Source organism: Ictalurus furcatus, chromosome 22 (genome assembly GCF_023375685.1).
Source record: "Ictalurus furcatus strain D&B chromosome 22, Billie_1.0, whole genome shotgun sequence".
Lineage (NCBI taxonomy): Eukaryota > Metazoa > Chordata > Actinopteri > Siluriformes > Ictaluridae > Ictalurus > Ictalurus furcatus.
In genome coordinates this window covers 1508042-1514041 of record NC_071276.1, presented here as the reverse complement: position 1 = coordinate 1514041, position 6000 = coordinate 1508042, and positions in this window count along the sequence as shown.

Below are 6000 nucleotides of genomic sequence, written 5' to 3'. Positions count from 1 at the left end.
TCATGAATATTAAGGTAATAATAAATCTAACGCTCTGTTCAAGTGCACTCGCACATCACCGTGTTCATGAGTTCATCATTCAGCACTCACACAGCACTCCATACCGCTGACCCCTGACCCCAGACCCCTGGAGACTGGAGAGTTAGCGCTCAGTGCTAAGTGTAATTACTGACTCACTTCAGTCAAACTGAGTCTTTACACAGTAACACACCTGAGCAACATGTTCACATCCCTAAACTCTCTCTCTCCCTCTCTCCCCTCCCCCTCTCTGTGTGTGTGTGTGTGTACACACTCTGGATGACTTTGAAAGTTATCGTGAGTCATGTGACCTCTCCGGATCATTTTCTGCTCATTACTGATCATCATTTCACTTCAAATCTCCACCTCAGCTACACACACACACACACACACACACACTAATCCAAGGTGACTCCTATCTGTGTCAAGTGTTTAACAGCGCTCTCTCTCTCTCTCTCTCTCTCTCTCTCTCTCTCACACACACACAGCTGTGACTGACGTTGTCTAAAAGCGTTGCTGTAGTCAGTAGAAATAATCTGTAGGTGAAATGATACTCTGGTTCTAATAATTCATGACGTGTTCTTGTCTGTTTCTCCACATTTCCAGCTGATTGATGTTTTTTTTTTTTATTGTGAAAGATAAATTTCTGAAGTGAAAACCAGGTGTTTTAAATTCTACACAAATATTAAAGACTGATTGATGACTGGTGATATAACGCTGATGTAACGGATGAATCTTCATTTAGTTCTTAAACTAAACGGCGCATTAAAATATGACCAAGAAATTAAATATTTAATCCTCTGCTGCAGGATTTAAAGCGATGTGCACTTACACACCTAAAGACTACAGAGAAACATCCCTAACCCTAACCCCACTAGAAAAGTACCAACTGTGACGTAACTAAAAAGGTTCCCAGAACCACAGGCCAGGACATGATCTGGTGTTCATATGCATGTGGGGGACATATTCAGAACCTACCACAAGTTCATCAAGTTCTGAAAAGGAGGATCTCATGGTAAAAAAAATATTCCTAAGGGAAAGAGTTCCTGCAGTGAATGTGCACTTAAAGTTCTTAAAAAGGTTCTCATGGTGGAACCGTGTTGTAAACTTGCTGTAAGTTCAAGGGTTTCTGAAATGATTCACGTGGGGGGAATATGGTGTTAAGTTCCTGCAGCTGAAACGTTCTCAAGTTCCTCGATCTACAGGGCAGGAAGTAAACTCAGCCCCGGGTGTTCCAGTAGACATGTGCATGAGGTTCCTGAGTTCCTAAAAAGATTCCTGCAGTGGAAACTTGCTCTTAGGATATTTAGTTCCTGAAAAGATTCCTCCATGGGAAACAAGTTGTTCAGGTCTTGAGATCTTGAAAGGTGCCTACAGCGGAAATGTGCCGTTAACCGAGTTTTTGAAAAGGTTCCTGCAGTGGAAACATGCAGTAAGTTCCCAAATATCTGAAAAGGTTCCTGTGGTGGAATCTTATGCCAGGTTCCTAAGTTTACAAAAAAGTTCCGGCAGCGGAAACTTACAGTAGAAAGTTCCCGAGTTCCTAAAAAAAGGTTCTTGTTGTAAAATTTGTCTAAAGATTTCTGCAGTAAAAATGCACCTAAAGTTCTGGCCGTCCTGTAAAGGTTCTTACAGTGGAACCACACTGTGTACTGGTGTGTGTTTACTGTATTATCCTGTAGGTTATTAGTGAGTGTGTACTTCAACGTGCTCTCAGGAAATATAAACCAGCATTGTTTATGAAAACATACCAATACACTGATCCACATACACTCACACACACACTGATACACACACACACTGATACACACACACTCACAGCCACAGAGGGTGAGACGGCTCCTGATAGCTAACGGTGACTAATTAGCGGAAAGTCCCAGGGAGCAGGACGTCTTAACACTTGACAGGAGCAATCAGGACAAGAGGACAGGAAATTACACACACACACACACACACACACACACACACACACACACACACCGCTGATGAGCGCATGCTGAAATCACAGAGAGAGAGAGAGAGAGAGAGAGAGAGAGAGAGAGAGAGAGAAGTGTGCAATCAGGATGAGAGGATGGGAAATTACACTCATATTCCTGGTCTGATGAAATCCAGGATGAAATCAGAGCGAGACTCAGACATGGAGAGTCAGACTGACGACCCACACGTCTTCATCTCACCATAAAACGTATGAATACGTGATTTCCCTGCGTGTGTCAGGAGGATTGTGGGAAATGATTGCTAATCTATGCGCAGAAGCAATCAGGGCCAATGTATAATGCATGAGTGTAAAGAGGCCCGGAGTCCTGGACTGAAATCTACACAGAGACAGAAAGAACGATCACCGTTACACACCATCACCTATACACACCATTACACACCGTTACACACCATCACCGTTACACACCATCACCATTACACACCATCACACACCGTTACACACCATCACCATTACACACCATCACCTATACACACCATCACTTATACACACCATCATCTATACACACCATCACCATTACACACCATTACACACCATCACCGTTACACACCATCACTTATACACACCATCACCATTACACACCGTTACACACCATCACCTATACACACCATCACCTATACACACCATTACACACCATCACCATTACACACCATCACCATTACACACCATCACACACCGTTACACACCATCACCATTACACACCATCACCTATACACACCATCACCTATACACACCATCATCTATACACAACATTACACACCATCACCTATACACACCGTTACACACCATCACCTATACACAACATTACACACCATCACCTATACACACCGTTACACACCATCACCTATACACACCATCACCATTACACACCATCACCTATACACACCATTACACACCATCACCATTACACACCATTACACACCATCACCATTACACACCGTTACACACCATCACCTATACACAACATTACACACCATCACCTATACACACCGTTACACACCATCACCTATACACACATCACCATTACACACCATCACCATTACACACCGTTACACACCATCACCATTACACACCATCACCTATACACACCATCACCATTACACACTGTTACACACCATCACCGTTACACACCATCACCATCACCGTTACACACCGTTACACACCATCACCATTACACACCATCACCATTACACACTGTTACACACCATCACCGTTACACACCATCACCATTACACACCATCACCATTACACACCGTTACACACCATCACCTATACACACCATCACCATTACACACCATCACCATTACACACCAGTACCTATACACACCATCACTTATACACACCATCATCTATACACACCATCACCATTACACACCATTACACACCATCACCATTACACACCATCACCATTACACACCGTTACACACCATCACCATTACACACCATCACTTATACACACCATCACCATTACACACCATCACCGTTACACACCATCACTTATACACACCATCACCATTACACACCGTTACACACCATCACCTATACACACCATCACCTATACACACCATTACACACCATCACCATTACACACCATTACACACCATCACCATTACACACCGTTACACACCATCACCGTTACACACCATCACCTATACACACCGTTACACACCATCACCTATACACACATCACCATTACACACCATCACCATTACACACCGTTACACACCATCACCATTACACACCATCACCTATACACACCATCACCATTACACACTGTTACACACCATCACCGTTACACACCATCACCATCACCGTTACACACCGTTACACACCATCACCATTACACACCATCACCTATACACACCATCACCATTACACACTGTTACACACCATCACCTATACACACCATCACCATTACACACCGTTACACACCATTACCTATACACACCGTTACACACCATCACCGTTACACACCATCACCTATACACACCATCACCTATACACACTGTTATACACCATCACCTATACACACCATCACCTATACACACCGTTACACACCATCACACACCATCACCTATACACACCGTTACACACCATCACCATTACACACCATCACACACCATCACCATTACACACCATCACACACCATCACCTATACACACCGTTACACACCATCACCATTACACACCATCACACACTATCACCATTACACACCATCACACACCATCACCTATACACACCGTTACACACCATCACACACCATCACCTATACACACCATCACCTATACACACCATCACCTATACACACCGTTACAAACCATCACCATTACACACCATCACACACCATCACCATTACACACCATCACACACCATCACCTATACACACTGTTACACACCATCACCATTACACACCATCACCATTACAAACCATAACACACCATCACCTATACACACCGTTACACACCATCACCATTACACACCATCACACACCATCACCTATACACACCGTTACAGACCATCACCGTTACACACCATCACCATTACACACCGTTACACACCATCACCTATACACACCGTTACACACCATCACACACCATCACCTATACACACCATCACCTATACACACCGTTACACACCATCACCATTACACACCATCACACACCATCACCATTACACACCATCACACACCATCACCTATACACACCGTTACACACCATCACCATTACACACCATCACACACCATCACCATTACACACCATCACACACCATCACCTATACACACCATCACCATTACACACCATCACACACCATCACCATTACACACCATCACACACCATCACCATTACACACCATCACCTATACACACCGTTACACACCATCACCGTTACACACCATCACCTATACACACCATCACCTATACACACCGTTACACACCATCACACACCATTACACACCATCACACACCATCACCTATACACACCGTTACACACCATCACCGTTACACACCATCACCGTTACACACCATCACCTATACACACCATCACACACCATCACCTATACACACCGTTACACACCATCACACACCATCACCTATACACACCGTTACACACCATCACCGTTACACACCATCACCTATACACACCATCACCTATACACACCGTTACACACCATCACACACCATTACACACCATCACCTATACACACCATCACCTATACACACCGTTACACACCATCACCATTACACACCGTTACACACCATCACCTATACACACCGTTACAGACCATCACCGTTACACACCATCACCATTACACACCGTTACAGACCATCACCGTTACACACCATCACCTATACACACCATCACCTATACACACCATCACCTATACACACCGTTACACACCATCACTTATACACACCGTTACACACCATCACCTATACACACCATCACTTATATACACCGTTACACACCATCACTTATACACACCGTTACACACCATCACCTATACACACCGTTACACACCATCACCTATACACACCATCACCTATACACACTGTTACACACCATCACCTATACACACCATCACTTATACACACACCGTTACACACCCTCACCTATACACACCGTTACACACCATCACCTATACACACCATCACCTATACACACTGTTACACACCATCACCTATACACACCATCACTTATACACACACCGTTACACACCCTCACCTATACACACCGTTACACACCATCACTTATACACGCCGTTACACACCATCACCTATACACACTGTTACACACCATCACCTATACACACCGTTACACACCATCACTTATACACACCATCACCTATACACACCGTTACACACCATCACCTATACACACCGTTACACACCATCACCTATACACACCATCACCTATACACACCGTTACACACCATCACCATTACACACCATCACCTATACACACCATCACCTATACACACCGTTACAC